Source organism: Mustela erminea, chromosome 11 (assembly GCF_009829155.1).
Source record: "Mustela erminea isolate mMusErm1 chromosome 11, mMusErm1.Pri, whole genome shotgun sequence".
NCBI lineage: Eukaryota > Metazoa > Chordata > Mammalia > Carnivora > Mustelidae > Mustela > Mustela erminea.
The window spans coordinates 31,428,178-31,439,384 of record NC_045624.1 but is presented as its reverse complement, the minus strand read 5'-3'; the positions used below and the strand labels follow the sequence as shown (position 1 = coordinate 31,439,384).

At 37.3% G+C, this 11,207-nt stretch overlaps 1 pseudogene; it reads left to right on the top strand.

Moving 5' to 3' along the window:
- The first annotated feature begins 420 nt into the window (after positions 1-420).
- LOC116568742 lies at positions 421-7,102 on the top strand (annotated as a pseudogene).
- Positions 7,103-11,207: the final 4,105 nt, after the last annotated feature.

The following is an 11,207-nucleotide window of genomic DNA, read 5'->3' as shown; positions in this document are numbered from 1 at the left end:
ATTCAGATAAAAACTAAATGAGTTAGTGACCGTGCAGTTGGATATCAGAGAGGTCCGGGCAGATCAGCTTTGGAATGGAAAAGGAGTGTGTGGAACAGTTTACTCTGCAACACAGAGCCCAGCAATCTGTAACGTGCAGTCTTCTGAAATCAGAAAAGTAAGGAACTTCAGCTATTTTCAGTAGAAATATGAAGGTTCATTTTCATTGGTTAAAAAATGAGTACATTTGGGGGCGCCTGGGTGGCTCAGTGGGTTAAGCTGCTGCCTTCGGCTCAGGTCATGATCTCGGGGTCCTGGGATCGAGTCCTGCATCGGGCTCTCTGCTCAGCAGGGAGCATGCTTCCCTCTCTTTCTCTGCCTGCCTCTCTGTCTACCTGTGATCTCTCTCTGTCAAATAAATAAATAAAATCTTAAAAAAAAATGACTACATTCGAAAGTTTAGAAACCAACCCAGTCTGAGGAGCAGGGGATGGAATAAAAACTGAGGAGCCACCTAAATCTGTTGAGTTATGGCTGGTGTCCAACCCATAAAACATCACATCCTTCAGAATCCATGAAAGAAAGTAGTTCCATCAGAGATCCTAGGAGTTCAACTAAAGAAGATTTTCACAGAAAAAACAGTGGAAGTTGAAACTGTAAGAATATTAGCTCCCCATCACCAAAGGCAAGGGAAGCAAGGGCCAGATGAACAATTGGGACTTCATCAAGATCAAAAGCTTTTGCACAGCAAAGGAAATAGTCAACAAAACCAAAGACAATGGACAGAATGGGAGATGATATTTGAAAATGACATATCAGATAAAGGACTAGTATCCAAAATCTATAAAGAACTTACCAAACTCAACACCCAAAGAACAAATAATCCAATCAAGAAATGGGAAGAGGACATGAAGAGACATTTCTGCAAGGAAGACATCCAAATGGTCAACAGACACATGAAAAAGTGCTCCACATCACTCAGCATCAGGGAAATACAAATCAAAACCACAATGAGATACCACCTCATACCAGTCAGAATGGCTAAAATTAACAAGTCAGGAAATGACAGATGCTGGCGAGGATGCAGAGAAAGGGGAACCCTCCTACACTGTTGGGGGGAATGCAAGCTGGTGCAGCCACTCTGGAAAACAGCATGGAGGTGCCTAAAAAATTTGAAAATAGAGCTACCCTATGACCCAGCAATTGCACTACTGGGTATTTACCCTAAGGATACAAATGTAGTGATCTAAAGGGGCACGTGCACCCGAATGTTTATAGCAGCAATATCCACAATAACCAAATTATGGAAAGAACCTAGATGTCCATCAACAGATGAATGGATAAAGAAGATGTTGTGTATATGTACAATGGAATACTATGCAGCCATCAAAAGAAATGAAATCTTGCCATTTGCGATGACGTGGATGGAACAAAAGAGTATTATGCTTAGTGAAGTAAGTCAATTGGAGAAAGGCAACTATCATATGATCCCCTAATATGAGGTATGGAGACACAACCTGGGGTGTAGGAAAAGAATAAATGAAACAAGATGGGATTGGGAGAGAGACAAACCATAAGAGACTCTTAATGTCACAAAACAAACTGAGGGTGGCCGGGGGGAGGTGGGTAGGGAAAGGGTGGTGGGGTTATGGACATTGGGGAGGGTATGTGCTATGGTGAGTGCTGTGAAGTGTGTAAACCTGGAGATTCACAGACCTATACCCCTGGGGCTAATAATACATTATATGTTAACAAAAAAGAAAAGAAAAGAAAAAAAAAGAATATTAGTTCCCAACACTACTATAACGCATGATATCCCCCCCCAAAAATGGAGAGGTTAAGTCTCTGGGATGCGTCATAGGGGAAACGTCCTTGGTCAGTCAGAGGGAGTTGTAGAAACCAGAACGGAACTATCTGAGGTAAAGAATATACTGGAAATCTCAAGAAGTCTTAAAGTTTACTACAGGACAAAAATCTTTCAAACCAGCTCAGTGCACAGAGGTCAGTTGTGAGTTAAAGTTGCTAGTTAAAGTTGTTTGGGGACAATCTTCAGTATCACTTTGTCTAGCCTGTAAGAAAAAAAAAAAGGCTTATTTTATTTTATCTTATTTTAAGATGAATTTATTTATTTATTTGATGGAGAGAGAGAGAGTAAGAGAGAGAGAGAGAGAGAGAGAGAGAACATGTAGGGAGAGCAACAGGCAGAGGGAAATGGAGAAACAGACTCCTGGCTGAGCAGGGAACCTGTTTCGAGACTCAATCCCAGGACCCTGGGATCACGACCTGTGGCAAGGTCAGATGCTTAACGACTGAGCCACTTAGGAGCCACCAAATTGGCTTATTTTAGAAAACGAAGCCCTAGGGGCACCTGGGTGGCTCAGTTGGTTAGCCTCTGCCTTCAGCTCAGATCATGATATGACGGTCCTGGGATCAAGCCCCACATCAGACTCTCTGCTGGGTGGGGAGCCTGCTTCCCCCCCTTCTCTGCTTGCCTATCTGCCTGCTTGTGATCTCTCTCTCATTCTCTCTGTCAAATAAATAAATAAAATCTTATTTAAAAAAAAAAGAAAGAAAAGAAAATGAAAAGAAAATGAAGCCCTAGGTCAAAACACAGCTCAGTTTTCTGAATAGTTAGAACTTATGTCAATATACTGTGATGTGTGGCCAAGTAAATTCCTCAGAAGAAGGATTATAGTAGATAACTTAACCAACCCAGAGCAGGTTTACAGCATCAAAACCATGACACACAGAGCGCTATTCAAAATCCACTGAGTGAATGGGAGAAGTTTCATCAGGAAATGACAGTCACCCAGAAGTTGCTGGAGAAGCTCTTAACCTCCTTGTAATGGGGAAGAGAGCATACCTGCCACCCTTGTACAAAACCTCATACCAGAGCAGGACTAGCATCAACACATCCCAAGCTGGTGAAAGCAGTAAATGCCCATCTACTGGATAATGTTGGCACTAACAGTTAAAAGAAGATTCCATCAACAGTTGAATTCTGCAGCACCCCAGCAGAAAAAATGGCAGAAGGGGTTCTACTCATTTTGGATCCAGTTACCTATACAAAAATCTCATCTGATAATGCATTTTCTGAGTCCTCACCTTACTTGATACAAAGAAAAATAATGGACAATTTCATCCCTCTACAGAAAGGAAAACAGAACCTTGAGTTGCCGCAGTCACTGCCAGGAAGAACTCACTGTCCTGTTCAGTATGTTGGAGGCATGCAGCAAATACTTGCTTCTTACCCAAGGGTTGCTATTATTTGGGAACTGGGGTTCTTATAATGGTAGAAGTAATATCACTTTCTATTTAAGTAATATATGTCCCCAAAGATGTTTCACTGGGCCACAGATTAACCTTTCTCAATAACTATCTCAGGGTGAGAAAAGAATGAAACTGTGAGGCTATATTTAAGTAGATGATATTTCTCAGGCATTATGTAATGCTTTTCCTAAAGGACTATGAAAGAAAAAGTCTACCTTTGTTTTAGACTCTAAGATATATCTTGCTCTGTATTTAATATGAGCAGATTTAATGTAGTACTCCAACGCAGAGTGGGTCTTAGGCAGCCATGGCCATTCACTTACTGTGGTGGTTGTCTATGGTGGTGTTTTTTTTGTTTTTGTTTTTGTTTTTGTATTTGTTTTGTTTTGTTTTAAAGATTTTAGTTACTTATTTGAGAGAGAGAGAGGTAGCACAGTAGGGGGAGGGGTAAAGAGAGAGGGAGAAGTAGGCTCCCCTCTGAGCAGGGAGAGGACACTGGGATCCTGACCTGAACCCAAGGCAGCTGCTTAACTGACTGAGCCACCCAGGTAACCCTGTCTGTGGTTGTTTTATTGTTGTTGTTGTTGTTGTTTTCCTTGCCAACAGCAAAACTGAATGGATGCAACAGGGCTTGTAAAGCCTAGCATACTTCCTATCTAGATATTTTCCTATCTTTACAGAAAAAGTTTTTTGGCCTCTAAAGGAGTAAAAGAGGGCAGGGGGATGGCAGAAGGGAGTGTTTGTTCCCATTTTGATGATTTTGGGGGCTACAAATAGGCTTATGGAAATACTACAGGTGAAGGGACTAATCTTTTAAAACTAAATGCTGTATGTTAGGGAAATTAATATTTTACAGCCACAATAGCAAGTGTTTCAGTAATACATATGTTGGTTTTTGTGTGGGGAACTCCATAGTTTGAACAGATGCAACTTGACATATATGAAAGAAACACATTCTACTGAGCTCATTTTGACACATGCAGCACAATAGGAATACCCAATTTGATAAAAATTGGTGAAGACAGTAGTTTTCTAGAACATTGTACAAATTCAAAATTACAATCCATCAATCAATTTATATTAATATATATTATTATTTACTTGTGATGGACATCATGAAATATCTTTTCATAGGCCTTTAAAAATATCCACAATACGTTTATAACAAATTATACTATATTAGGTGCAGAATTGCCTATCAAAAGAGAAATCTTCTAAAGACAAATCCAGTTAAATAATGTATTTTAATGTTAATAATTTTTTTTGGCCTGATTCATCTGAGTTATACTTTGAAATGGCAATAAATTTCTCTACATTCTTTAAAAAAAGAACAATGGGATATCATCTGACACCTGTTAAGATGGCTATTATCACAAGATGAGAGATAGCAAGTGCTGGCAAGGGTATGGAGAAAAGAGAACACTAGTACACTGTGGGAATGTAAATTGGTATAACCATTATGGAAAACGGTATGGTGGTTCCTTGAAAAGTTAAAAATAGAATTACCAGATGATCTAGCCCATTCCACTTCTGGTTATTTATCCAAAGGAAATGAAATCACTGTTTTGAGATGATATCTGCATCTCCTTGTTCATTGTAACATTATTTACCATGTACTTACAATACACATAGTATTTGTCTTTCTCTATCAGGCTTATTTCACTTAGCGCAATGCCCTCCAGGTTCACTCAGGTTGTCACATTTCTTATAGCTGAATTGTTTTTCCTACTTTTTTATAGCTGAATTGTATTTTATTTTATATAAAATATTAATACCTATCTATTTCTAAAATCTCTATAATTTTCTTGGTTATTTCTTGATGGACACTAAGGTTGTTTCCATAGCTTGGCTATTGTGAATAATAGGTTCCTTAGGCTCACTTGTTTTTCTTGTACATCTGTCGGTAAATATGATTGATTTTTATTTCCTTGGGGATTATATAATAATTATGTTTTTGTAATTTGTGAATTTGCTTTTAAATACTATTAATGAATAATTGAATAGAGCTTCTCCCCAGAAACTTGAGACTATAATGAAAAGTTTGTTGCCAGTGCCTGTGTTTCCCAGTATTTGTATTCATAACAGACACAGAGGCTTTTATTTTATCCTAAACCAAGCACCATAAGGGATCCTGATGAGTTCTGTGCTGGGTTACTTACTATTTGTAAACAAATAAAAAATATGCCATAAGGCTATATTTTATTGTTTGTACTTCACCCTAGATAAAATGATTTGCTGCCCTTGTGAAATGATAATGCAGGATCAGCCATTATTCAGAATTTTAAATTTCAGGACCTTGCTCAACTGTAAAAGAGTAGGATCTGATTCGATGATGAGACACTGCACCATTTTGTTCGTTTCTTAAATGACAGTCTCCTGGATTATTGTTAGAGAGTTTTTACAATAAAGAACATCTTGAATTTGTCGATTCTCATGTTTATAATGGTCTAATAAAAGTCCTGATTTGGCAAGACTGCATCAGAACATGTCTCAGAGATTAAAGGAGCAGCTTCTATTGTGAGCATTGTCCATAAAACATACAGACATTGGCCTTTTTCCAAAAGGTCGATAGATAGCAGTGAGCACATCTTTTAAAACATTTTCATGTGTTCAGACTTATGAGCTGGCTCAGGGATGTTATCAAAGGCCCTACTTAAGAATCACGGTTGTGGTATGAAGAGTCTGTAAAAACACTGAGTACACTGAAGACCATGGTTTTTCAAAGAGCATTATTATTAAGAGATGCTAGTATACACCACTACAAAAATAAGCTGCAGATGAATGTTTCAGGAAGTCTGCATGCCCTATTTTTTACTGCTCCTGATACAAATTTTATTTCAGTAATTTTTTTTTATAAATAAGAAGTTAGAAAATTCTACTTTGACTTTTTGATGAAATTTGTACATTTAGCATTACAGTTGACTCTTGAACAATGTGGGGGTTAGGGGCCTCAACCCCTGAGCAATCAAAAATCCCCCATAACTTTTGACTCCCACAAAACTTAAGTACTAACAATCTACCATTGACTGGAAGATTTACCAGTAACACAGAGAGTTGATAAACACATATTTTGTATGTTAAACATATTATATACTTTATTTTTATGAAAAAGTAAGCTAGAGAAAAGAAAATGTTATTAAGAAAATCATAAGGAAGCAAAAATAACATCTACATTACTGTACTATTAAAAAAAATCCACATACAGGCAGTGCATCCAAGGGTCACATGGATCTAACTGTTGTTTCAACAGTGTTTGGATGGGACCAACCCAGGTACGCCCCTTCTTCCAGCCTCTAACCCCTCCCAACCTCTTTTCCTGTGGCAACCTTCAAATCCATCCTCTCGGCCATCCTCTACTTCTGGTTAACAACCCCAACACTGTTTTCCAAGCTTGGCCCCTTATTGCCAAACAACTACCAGCTCCAAGATTCCTCAGATTTATTGCACTGAGGGGGAGTTAATGACAAACACCTGGTCAACATGCATCTATGGCTCTCTACACTTACCTGTTTCTGGGCTTCTATTTGGTCCAGGATGTTATGGTGTTGGAGGACATGGACCACTTTTTCCACGCGTTGCCCAAAGAGAATTGAGAGGGCTCCCAGCATCTTGAATATGCAAAACCAGTGTGTGGCCGCTTTCTTCCAGGACCTGCAGAAGTTATACCAAAATGAATAGGATAAAACCTTGGAGTCATGCAGACTGCAATAGTCTTAGGGAAGAAACTGAACCAGTCCTTTTCGGTCTGCAGATCCTGGGTCCTGCCTGCACCGACCTCCAACTCCGTGGCTTCCTGGAGAGCCACTTCCTAGATGAGAAGGTGAAACTCATCAAGAAGATGATGAACACCTAACTAACGTCTGCAATTTGGCTGGCTGGCTTCAAAGCTGGGCAAGTATCTCTTTAAAAGGCTCACCCTCAAGCATGACTAGGAGCCTCTGGAGTCCCACAGCCCTTGAGGGGTTCCTCTGGCAAAGGCATTTTTAGATATTTATCCAAATAATTTGAAAACTTGTATCATCACCAAATTGTGTATGTGTGGCTTTATTCAGAATTGCCAAAAGCTGGATATAATCAACATGTCTTTCAACAGATAAAGAAACTGTGGTACATCTATAAAATGGAATGCTCTTTCAAGATAACATGGAATGAACTATCAAGATCATTCACCCAGAACATGGATGAATCCTAAATGCATATTGCTAAGTGAAAGAAGCCTGTATGAAAAGACTCCGTACTTTATTATCCTATTTATATGACATCCTGGAAAAGTAAAACGAAAGCTCCATGGTTTCAGGAGTTAGGAAAAAGGGGAAGGGTTGAATAGATAAGCATAGGGGATTTATAGGTAGGACAAGTCTGTATGATACTGGATACATGGCACTATACATTTGTAAAAACCCATAGAACAATAGACCACAAAGAGTGAACCTTAATTATATGTAAATAATGACAAAAAGTCAATTAGGAGATTGGGGGATCCCAAGAGGAATGCAGACTGTGATAAAATAATCCATATTGCAATATGTGATATAATTGAAGGCAATGGAAAAAGAAAGGTGCCAGTATAAGTACCTCTGGAAATAAGTGGGGACTGCAAATTTCAGAACTGTACCTAATCACTGTGCTCTATCTGGCAAAATTGTTTGCCATGAGGACGTGGGTTAACAACTCTGACATTACCGTATGGGTATAAGGGATTGAACAAGTAAGTAATTGGATGGCAGATGATGAGAGGGAGGTTCCTCATGGTTGTAGTGGCAGCTTACCTACAAACAAAGGATGGGGTAGAGTCTAGAGTGAACTCTGTGGTACTCAATGAAAATCAGAAACTTCATTGTGAATTCATGTTTACCTTTAATATAGATATAGGTGGATGTCGATAAGCATATGTGTACATACACAGGTTAGTATGCACACATACATTTCCTAGCTCTGTCTTCGGAGTGAAGGCAATGACTCTCTTACAGCAACAAGTACACCTAGCACCTAAATCTTGATACCTCATATTATACACTAACAAAAGGCGCCAAGGCACTTTGGAGAAATGGTTTTGAGATTTAAGGCAGATACTATACAAGATGAGCCTGGAGCATTTTATAGTGTCAGAAAGAAAGTAATGCTAAAATCAAAACAAAACACAATGATGGGCTGTGTCAAAGGGTATATGAACCAAGTATATGAAAAGGTCCCAGTGGCAAATCTGGAACAACTGTAATCTGGAGCTTCTTGTGTCAGAAAGTAAAGAAGTGCTTAAAAAAAAAATGATATGGGTATGTCAAAGGGACACAAGAAACAACTGAAAATCTCCCAGTGCCAAAGGTGGAAAAACTGAGCAATGAAAGAAATAACACACTTTTGGATCATAAACAAAGTATAAAATATTCATGCATCCATACAGATATAAATAAACTATTGAATAAAAAATGAAAACTGAATGAATGGGAAGAATAGACTAATCTCACTTGCAGAAGAATTCCAAATAGTTTACGTAGATATCACGCCTTGTCTTAATCCTTTTGGAATGCTATAACAAAATGCCACAAACTGGGTGGCTTTAAAATAACAGGAATTTATTTCTCATAATTCTGGAGGCTAGATCTCATTTCTCCTTTTATCCTCAAATGGTGGAGGGGGCTCTGTGTTGGCTCAAGAGCCCTAATCCCAATCATGAAGGCTCCACCTCGTGCCCTCAGAAGCACTTCCCAAAGGCATCCCCACCCTGTATCATCACCTTTGGGGGTTAGGATTTCAACATATGAATTCGAGGGGAACATAAACATTTAGACTATAGCACTCCTCAAATCCTTACCGCTTAACTGTGGAGTCCATATAGTGGCTTTTTAAAAATAATACAGTATGAAAATGGAAAAACAAAGAGTAACTTTATAGCAGAGAAACCTGGTAAGCATTATGACAAGGTTAATATAATAAGTAATAAGTGATCTTAGCAGCATATACTTTTGATACAATCTGGTAAGAAAAGCACTCTACCTCTGGTCTTTTCCCCAAACTTTTATAACCCCTGTACAATCATGAGAAAGACATTAGGCAAATCCAAATGGAAGACTATTTTAAAATTGTCTGACCTGTACTTGAAATTCTTAAGGTCATCAAAAACAAGGACAGTCTGAAAAAGTGTCACAGCCCAGAAGAAACTAAGGAGACATGACAATGCATCCTGGAACAGAAGATTGGGTGAAAAATAAGGGAATATAAAAAAATATTAACTTTATGTATTAATAATGTATTAATATTAGATTTTTAGTTGTGAAAACATACCACAGTAATGTTAACAGTAGGGGAACAGAGGGTATGCGGTTTTAGAGAACTGTGAAATATTCTTTCAACCCTTCTATAAATCAAAAATTTTCAGAAATTAAAAGTTTGTTTAAAAATTCACTTTGCAGCCCAATAGTCTAAGGTTTCAATTAAACAGCAAAATTATATATTGACCCTCTGTTATAAATCTTATATTACTAATCACTTCAATTAATGATAATTTTTTGGGTCAGATTTAACCAAAGAACATTAATGATAGAGAGTCAGAATGCCTTTTTGTAACATTTAGGAGGGCAAAGGATTTTGCTGACATTCAGAAGACAGGTGTGCATATCTATTGCCAATTTGGAAAATAAATTGAATCTAACTGGTAGGATTGCTACTTAGGTGAGAATGTTAAGCTTAAAAATATCAGCAAAACAGGATGTCAAAACTCACTTTACTTTTAATTTGAAAGTTGTCATTTAAAAAATTAAAATAGAGGACACCCACTTAAATTTGAATTTCAGATTAAAAACTGACTATATTTTTAGAATACATATATCCCAAATATCAAATGAGATATTTATACTTATATTAACAAAAATTTCCATTTTTCTGAAAATCAAATTTAACAGTGTCTCTTATTTATTTATTTATTTAAATTTATTTGAGAGTGAGAGAGTGTGCATATGTGCACATACATGTAAGTGACTGGGGAAGAGCAGAGAGAAAGAAAGAGAGAGAATATTAGCAGACTCTACATCCAGCACAGAATCTGACATGGGGCTCAGTCTCAGGACCCCGAGATCATGACCTGAGCCAAAATCAAGAGTCAGATGTTAATCCATTGAGCCACCTGGCAGCCCTGGGTCTCCTATGTTTTATCTGGAAACCCTATTTCAACTAAAAAAATTTTATAGGAAGAAGCCAAATATATTTCAACAAAAATTTCCTGTAGATTGCTGTGCAATTTATGTAACATGGTTACTAAGAATGTTTGGTTCATAGACTGAACCCTTGGATTTGAATTTCTCCTAATTCAAATTACCTGACTGTGTAACTTTAGACAAATTACTTAAGCCTCTGCTCTGAACTTTCCTTTTCTGTAAGAGGGGTAAAAAAAAGAATTGACATTCAGAAGACAGATCTGTATACCTGTTGCAAATTTGAAAAAAAGATTGTGAGTATTAAATGAGTTCAATGCAATTAGAATTATGCTTTACACATGGCAACAGCTTCATAAATGCTAGTAGAATAACAGCATTGTACTGGAATTTGATGTAGAATAAGCCTCTGCCTGTCAGTTAGAACCTTCAGTTTCTTCATTTCACTTTTTATAAACCAATACTTATTTAGCAAATACGAAGTAATAGGCACTCTCCCATTATCCCCCCCTTTTTCAGAGACTTTAAAAGACCATTATATTTGAAATCTCCCTTCATTTAGGTATAAAGTTTACATTTAGATAGAAAATATATATTTTTCTGATGAAAAGCATTCCTAATAAAGAAAAGACACATTCTTTATGGAAATTCATAGACAATGGGTAATTTTACTTTGAACCATGTGATATTATCATTTTTGTAGGTAAAATATGGCAATTTCACATGGTTTAAACTCATATCAATAAGTAACTCTTTATTCTTTATTTTGTGGTATATTATAATTATTTGGTATATCATAACTAATTAAAA